Below are 9250 nucleotides of genomic sequence, written 5' to 3' on the forward strand. Positions count from 1 at the left end.
CTTGCAATCTCACACACTAACAGCATGAAAAGATATATAAGGGCAAACTATTATTATTATTAACTTGCCTCTCTGATGAGCCACTGAAATATTCATTGTAAAGAAATGGACTTAGAAGTTGACGGTTGCCACAAAGTTGTCAAAACAAAGAAGGAAATATTTTTGTTATATGCCAAAACTTTCTTGCTGAAACCAGGAAATTTTTAAACATGGGTTTTTCTTTAAGTGAAAGAAAATCTTTTTTTTTTTACAAAATATAAACAAGCACATAGGAAGACATGGAATAATGATGGCTGTTAAATTCTGGTTTAAGTTGGAGAATTGTATCATTTTATTTGTGGACAATTTTAGTGTGGATAAGATAATCAACTGTGGGTGTTTTTGAGTCTTTGTTATATTATTTAAATGAGTGCTGCTCAATGCTAGTAACTATTAGGAATTTTAAAACCAAAGGCCTAGGGCCCGCCACGAGACATACACATTTAATTGGTCTGGGTGGCATTGGTGTCAGTATTGTTTAAGGCACTTGGTGATTTGAATGTCTCCAGGTCAGAGAATCAACAAGAAGAATACCTTTCCCAAAATTCAAATAGTAGATTTCAGGAAAGTCCTGAGAATTGCATGAAAATGATGGGAAATTCATGGTTTCTCAACATCAACCACATTGACATTTAAGACAGGATCCCTCTTTGTCTTGGAGCTTGTCTTGTGTGTGAGATTTTTAGCAACATCTGTGGCCTGTTACCACTAGATGGCAGTAGAACCACTTCCCAGTTACGACACCAACAATGTCGGACATCGCCAAGGGACCCTGGGGAGCAAAATCGCCCGGCTCCCCAGTGGAGAACCACTGACTTAACCAATGCCACGTTTTTCAAATCATTCATTAGTTCTAGGAAAACCAATCAAATAAATAAACACATCCTTCCAGTAAAACAGCGTTATAGAACAACACACACACACACACACACACACACACACACCACGAGACAATACTTTTAAAAAAGATGTTAACCCACAGCACAAAATGTTTCCATTTTGAGTGATATTTTGAATGAAAAATTAACCAGTGTGGATGTTTTCCATTTCTTCTACTGTTGCACTGCTCCATGCGCCACCCGAATCCTGCCTTCATGCAGTTCCTATTCAAATAGTCTCAATGGAACTTCTTATACAGATGAAGACCTTTCATTCTTCTCGTTGTAACTAGAGGAAAGCGGGAAATAGCACCTGCGAGAGCTCCCTCCCAACAAACTGGAATTTACTGACAGTTTAACCTCCGTCACCTATCAAAGGTGTCCACAGGGAGGAAGAACAATGAAAAGCATTTATTTTGTTACATTTGTTTTCTCTTATTCTCCTTTTTCTCTTCATGGTGGAAAAAAAGTTAGCTTAAATAGCTTTGTTTCTAATTTGGCCTCCCCTTTCCCAGTGATTTCGTGTTTCACCTCTCCGGCAGCAAGTTCAATATTATTTATTCACTCAGTCACACTCTGAGCCTCTTTCTACGTTTCAAGCCCTGGTCTAGACAGGGTTATATGATAGCAAGCTACACAAAATCTCCACCCTCTTGAAGGTTACTTATTAACAGCCAGAGTTAACTCCACCACTCCACACTTTATTTCTGACTATACAGTTTACATTTTCTATTGAATGAGCTCCTGTCTTTAACAAATGTTGAACTTATGAACATTTATGACTAAAAAGAATGCTAAGAGATTTTTTTCAATGTTGAACTTGCAATTCTGTTCGTGCTCTCCTGGGTTCATTTTGTAACCAGCACGCCATTTTGAGGGATATGACAAACATTCCTGGCACTGTGTTGAATAAGTTCAAAAGTAATGAATATTGAACAAGGAGGGGCACCTCTAGTGGCTCCCAAATGGGGCCTCAGATTTGAGGTCATCACTGGCCCCATCAGCAGTGGAGTAATCTGAGGGATGCAGCTTTTTTCCAGGTGATCTTATCAGAAAAGGGCCCTTGAATGGGGCTACCTGCTGTGGCATGTCATGTGGCTCAGCCAGCTGCTATGATGTATGAATTTTCCAACTGGGAAGCCCCTGCGAGTCCATAAAATAAAACAAGTTTCATCCACAGAGTCTTGGGTAGAGCTGGGAGAATGGCCTTGAGTTCCCTCCATTCCAGGCTTTGTCTGGACATTGCTGAAGTTGCACATCCATGGCAACACAGTGGATACCACTGGGTTTCATCTTAGGTAAACCATCTGTGAACCAAGCCCTGGCATTTAGGGGAAACTTGGGGAGCCAAAGGCCCCATTCAACCAGTGTGAATAGAGCAGATAAAGTTTCCCAAAATGAAATAACGGCCAAAATGCAAAGCTGAGATGCCCTGTAGCCAGGTGAGCTGCCTTCTTGAACATTCCATTTCCATAGAAAAACTGAGGCTTGTTGGGCCAGTGCCTGTTTTTTGTTAGTCATTGAGTCGCCATTGATGCACCCCAAAACAGTCATAGCAGGCTGGAGAACAAGGGGACCTCCACAGCTCAGGTGTTCAGCTTTGACAAGAGCCTTGTAGCAAGCTAGGTGCTGCCTCACAAAGGGCTGTATCTGATAGCTGCATTAGTGGGGCCATGAATCCACGACCCCAGGAGGGCCCTGGGTGGAGGTTGCCTTCCTCTGCCGGAGGCTCCACTTGGCAAATTGTTAGTCATAGAGATTATAGCTCAAAAGGGATGTTAGTGTTGTGGTCAAAACACTAGCAATTCTGCATCTATGGTTCTCCATGACTGGAAGTCCCTGCCCCTGCCCCAACAATCAAGGACAAGAAACTACAGCCTACAATGCGTCAATTTCTTTTTTTTTTTTTTTTTTTTTGAGAGGGGTTTTCGCTTTTTTCCCACGCTGGAGGGCAATGGGGCGATCTCGGCTCACCGCAGCCTCCGCCTCCTGGGTTCAGGCAATTCTCCTGCCTCAGCCTCCTGAGTAGCTGGGATTACAGGCACGCACCACCATGCCCAGCTAATTTTTTTGTATTTTTAGTAGAGACGGGGTTTCACCATGTTGACCAGGATGGTCTTGATCTCTTGACCTCGTGATCCACCCGCCTCGGCCTCCCAAAGTGCTGGGATTACAGGCTTGAGCCACCGCGCCCGGCCCAATGCGTCAATTTCTAATGCATATTCACAAGTAAAAGCAACATAAACAGTATGCTGAATTGCCTTTGGAAGGCCCCACCCACACAAGGGCATTCAACATGCCAAAAGGAACCTCATTCCCTTAAATTAGCTGAACTTTGGTGTTCACTCACCACGTGGAATCAGGTCGGAGGTGACTTGTGAGCCTGTGTTCAACAAAGCCATAATAATTTGAGTCACTTCTCTGCTCAAAGTTCCCCAGAACAATTGCAGAGATGCACATGGTACTGAATTCAGCCTAGGGGCAGAGCGACCTTAACCCTAACCTTCCTGTCTAAAGCAGCTGAGGTTGGCTGGAGGTTGTGGGAGGGAGGAAAATGTGGAGAGAGTGCATCTGCTCAGCACCTGTATTTCTGCTTTCAAGTGTTCTGCAGAGGCTTGCTTGTGTGATTAAACACACAGTATTTTTTGTTTTGCTTTGTTTTTGTTTTCCTCATCAATTCAATCAGCTATCCCTGGAAGTTAAGAAATGTATATTAGAGGCAAGGTGCCATGGTTCACGCCTGTAATCCCAGCACTTTGGGATGCCAAGGCAGGTGGATCACCTGAGGTCGAGAGTTCGAGACCAGCTTGAGCAACATGGAGAAACCCTGTCTCTACTAAAAATACAAAATTAGCTGGGCATGGTGGCACATGCCTGTAATCCCAGCCACTCGGGAGGCTGAGGTAGAAGAATCACTTGAACCGAGGAGGCGGAGGTTGCAGGTGAGCAGAGATCATGCCACTGCACTCCAGTCAATGCAACAAGAATGAAACTCCATCTCAAAAAAAAAATGTATATTAGAAATCGGCGTGACCTTTCTTACGAATTGGAGTCTGAGGCCCTCACAACAGCCCTGGGAGATGCTTGGGTCAGTTACAATAGCCTCCCATAGTTTGAAATAATAAATAGATTTCTTTGATTTTCAGAGATGTGACAATTCCTCCTGCTGTCAATGGCATCTGCTGGGCATATAAAATCGCCACATGTAGCAACAACAGCTCACAAAATTCATTTGAAGTGACTATGGCCATGGCCCAGCACATGCATGTGCAGGTAGAGATGACCACCCTGCTTGCTGTCTGGTCAAGAGTGACTATAAGACGCTGGTGATTACGCTGTGAGATACACTTCAATTTCAAAGATGTTAATATGGGTAAACTGTAGGTGTTTCGGCCAGTCACGGTGGCTCAGGCCTATAATGCCAGTGCCTTCAGAAGCTGAGGCGGATGGATCACTTGAGCCCAGGAGTTTGAGACCAGCATGGGCAACACAGTCTCTACAGAAAAAAAAAAAAAAAAAAAGAAAGAAAAGAAAGATGGGCCGGGCATGGTGGCACGTGCCTGTGGTCCCAGATACTCACAAAACCAAGGTGAGAAGATCATGTGAGCCCAGGAGGTTGAGGCTACAGTGAGCTATGATCACACCACTGCACTTCAGCCTGAGCAACAGATACCCTGTCTAAAAAAAAAATAAAGATGTTGTGAAATACGCAACTCTAGCTCACAGCTCATAGTTTGGTTATGAGGCCAAAGCACACTAATCCTTATTCTGTGTGCTTAAGTGTGGGGCATGGTAAGCATGCACTCAGCGTAGGTGTCTTTTAACCGGCGTGTGGTTTGCTTTGTTCTACAGGCCAGCTAATTTGCCTATACTTGTTCTTTCCATGAAGACAGAAGAGAATATGAGAGAAAAGAAGCCACATTTTTCTCATGTGATGTTAAAACCGCATTTTGGATGAAAAATAGAACAAATAGCTCTGTAAAATAAAGCTAAGGAAATGAATTAAATGGTCAATTGCCTTCAAGATCCTTAAACTGAGTGTATGATTGCCTCTAAGGTGCTGAAATGCTCCTCAACACTGCCGTACCCAGTCAAGATGACGACTCCTAGCATACCGAGTTACAACCAGGCTGGGTTTCCTTTCTACATTCTAAATGTGTGTGATCAGTATTTATTTCCAATATTACAGGATTTCTAGGAGATGTATTAAAAGCAATTCTAGAACCATCATCTCAGACTTTACAATTATATTGACTAACTGTATTGATTTTTATTTTTCATGCTAAATGACTAGTCTAGTAAATGTGAAATGTCAGTAAAAAGAGATTTTTGGTTCCTAATAAAGTCATAAAACCAGAGACATAAACATGTTGATAGATTATCGCTAGCTGAGTTTCTAAGACTAGCATGCACATTAACATGACCCACTAGGAATGAATAAGATAAAATGTACGGTGATTTTTATGGGATTATTATAATGTTCAGCTTATAACTGCAAAATGTGATATCTGTCTTTGCAGTTATTTATGAAGTGCAGTAGATGGCTTAGAACATGTTTAGCTTTGTGACCATGACCAATGTTGCTACATTAACAAGCTCTGCTCTTACAACACTATTCACTATTTTTGCCACCATAAATTGATAGGACATTGTAACTAACAGCTGTGGGTTTTTTTTCTGTATGTTGTATTCTTTAAGAATAACTAAATATTGGATTATCTCTTGTAAATACTCATATTTTATGTGCTTTGTTTTCTATTTGTCCTTCCATTGTCATTTAAGGTGCCCCTTCCTTCCACACGCCCTCTACACCGTTTTCCAATGTCGGCCATCAGTAGCTTTTGTTTCTTTTTTATTTTTAGAGACAGGATCTTGCTATGTCATCCAGGATGGAGTTGAACTCCTGGGCTCAAGTCATCCTCCTGCCTCAGCCTCCCAAAGTACTGGGACTGAAGATGCAGGTCACCATGCTCTGCTGAGAGTTAGCTTGTAAAGTGCAAAACACAACGATGGCCTGCCCTGTCCTCCACTCCCTCATGATTTCTCTCCCTTCAGAGATGAGAGCCAACCTCTTCTGCCTGGCCTGCTCAGCCTTTCCTCATCTGCACTGCCCTTCTTGGATCTCACCCACTCCTCTGCTCACTCCAGCCCCAGTGGATTTCTTGCTGCACTGAAGCTTATGCCTTCTTCCGAAGATTAGCAAATGCTCTTCCCTAAGCCAAAGACATTTTCACGCCAACCTTCCTAGGTCCTCCAGTATCTGCTCAGGCATCACCGTCTCATTCTTCACCAAGAGGAAAAGACTTCCACAACATCTAACAGACATAGACATAGCCTTTATGAGTATTAATGTTGAGTCCCATGGCACGAAGAAAAAGTGCCACCCTGGGCTTGGCAGTAACTTAACTTTCTCCCACCCGAGTTCCTCCCTCTAGGGGTCTTAGTGGTTTCAAGAGTTTGGTCTTCCATCACTTCCTCAATTACATTTCCTCTTTTTAATACTCAGAGTAGTTTTCCTGGCAGATCTTGAAAGATTTTTATATTTCTTCTGGTTTTTAAGTTGTCTGGAAAGTCAGGTCAGAGAAAACGAATCAACACAATGGGCATTCAGTTACTGTCCCACCACATAATAAAACCAAATAATTTTGCAGTTCAATAGGCTCAGCAGAATAACTCACATTTTACAGGTTTTCTTCATTATCAGCAGTGAGCTAGCTGCATCATCAATCACAACATGTGGACAAGAGCTATAATCTGATGTACAGCATAATAGCAGTTATATATGGCAAAGTAATTTATCATGAGCTTTTAATGATACAAAGAGACACATTAAATTTATCTCTGTGTCCTTATCATTCAGTTCAATGCCTGGAATGTAACAGTTACCTGATAAATGCTTATTTAATGATGAAATGAATGGACTGAAGGTATTAAAACATTATGCACAAGATGGCTATGTGTTACACATTACAACATAAGATAGCACAAGAATTCTGGCAACCCATGAGTGCATGAATGAAGAAAGATCTCCCTGGTTTGCAACACAAAAATGCTAAGGATGAAGGTGTTGTGTAGACATACACACTATGAATCATAAGAAGGGGGAATTTCCAGGGAGATCTCAGGATACTGGGGCAGGCAAACCTGCTGTAACCACATCTTTTCTTATTGGCTTTTCGGCAGAGCCTTGGAACAGGCAACGGTGATGGATGTTCAAGAGAGACAAAGAAGCACTTGGAACTCAGACCTTTGCAGGGTCATTCCCATGAGGTTCTGGGGCCTACTTCTTAAAGGCACTGGCGTTTAATGGAAAAACAGTGAAACAGATGCAAGACCACAGAGCAGGGACAGAGACAAATGTGGACTATTGTGCCATCTTGCACACAGGACTACAGAACAGAAGACGGAGGGCACAGAAGACAAACTTGGATTATTTTATCCTATTGTCCAGGGTATGATCAACTGGCTTGAATGAGTAGCCAAGAGAGATAGCCAAGATTCAGTAATGACTGTGCTCCACAATTTCATTAGCATACAACCCATGTGATCTCAAACCTGCCCATTCCCAAGCCCGGCTTCACAAGTTCCTTGTTGGGCTACCATTGCAAGAGCTTCTGCTGGATCAAAATGGACCAATGCTATGTATAGCATGAGTTTTCGAGTCAGATTCCCTCCTCTGGCAGTGATCAATTGTTTGTAGGCTAAAAGGCGCCATCATGCCTGGCACCAAATAGGCCACATAGGCAAAAGTTAACCACATTCTGGCCCATGTCATAGTGGGATAGCCTGTGTTTTCTTCTGGAGCCAAGGGAAATAACCTGGTAAGGACCAGCTAAGAGGCATTTCTCCAACCCCATCTTGCGAAGACAGGCTCTCCACCACTTCGCCATCTATCGCTCTACTTTGGGTAGAATACAGGCCCTTCTACATCCTGCCCCTTTAGGATGCAGCTTCAGGCTTCTGTGCACCTTAAAGCTGCCTGGCTGTAGGTTAGAGGTAAGAACTCAGAGGTCCTTACACATCTAGAGCAGGTGAACTTCCCCTTGACTCAAAATTCCCATAAACTCCTCTGAGCAGACCCAGAAGCAGGAACACGATTAAGGAAGATGTTCAGGTCTCGCTTCAGAGTATTTTCCTTTGGCCCCATAAGCACTTTTCTAGCCATAGCTTTAAAATAAATAAATAAAAGCCCCAGCTTTCTCAGCCAACTGTCACTCTGTCATACGATTTTGGCTGTGGCTCTTGCCACAGTTGAACTCACATTCATTTTTAAAGATAGCATTTCTATAGTTTTGCAAAGTATAACTCAAATGCGATACATTGAGAATAAAAAGCAGATGTCTTCATCAGACCCTGAATATGCTCATCTCACAAAATGTATCTGATCATAAATGTCTGAGCTAGATGATGATTCATTGTAGCTGAGCTTTTTGTGCCCCACCAAAAGAAAGGCTAGAAGCACAGGTGTCGGAGTTTACTAGCTGTCTTGATGGAGCAAGAGAGAACCCACTCATGTTTTCATCACTATTGTGACCAGGGATAGTTTTTCTAATCACGCTATGTTGAGTTTTAGAACAAACAAGGGTGTAATTTCCTAGTTTCTCTTTTCAGAATCACAAGTTACTAAGGAAAAAAAGAAATGAAAATTTAAAAACCCTACGGAGCAACTTTATCCCATCTGTAACTGCAGAATACTCAGAAAGAAGAGAAACGAAGGTTTATTGAAGACACAAGTGGGGCTACGATTTGTGAAAGTTGTGAGAATGAAATGGGGGTCACTAACGTTAAGAAAATCCTGACAAACAGAGCCAGGGAAAACCATGAAGAGAAGGTTCACATGTTTGTAGGTCTGATAACAAAAACTATCACAAAAGTCTGCAAAAACCACAGCCTTGCACAAAGGTCACTGCAACCTTACACAAAAAATACTTCTATAAGGACATCTGCCAAGCACTCCCTGTCCAAACCCGGACTGGTGTCACCTTTGTTACTGATTTTTGTAGCCAAAGATAATTATTTGCAAACAATTATGTCATCCTCATTTTTCCCTTTAAAAACCTTTGTCTTCCTTTACCTCCCTGAATATCCCTACAGTTTATTATGGCACGTGTGTTCCCATTGCAATGCTCTATTCCCAAATAAACATCTTTTCTTTTGGAGAGACTCTCTGTTATTTAGGTTGACAAAGTAAAATGTAGTGTTCACTATTTTGACTTCAGGGCATTTCCTTTAAGTCTCAGGCTCACCAGTGATTGTTTACATGGAATGAAAAGAAAATACCCATTATTTGAACAGACCGTGCCGCCATAAGACTGTGGGATTTAAAGGTGGTG

Source organism: Sapajus apella, unplaced genomic scaffold, assembly GCF_009761245.1.
Source record: "Sapajus apella isolate SASKATOON/1434 unplaced genomic scaffold, GSC_monkey_1.0 scaffold17, whole genome shotgun sequence".
Lineage (NCBI taxonomy): Eukaryota > Metazoa > Chordata > Mammalia > Primates > Cebidae > Sapajus > Sapajus apella.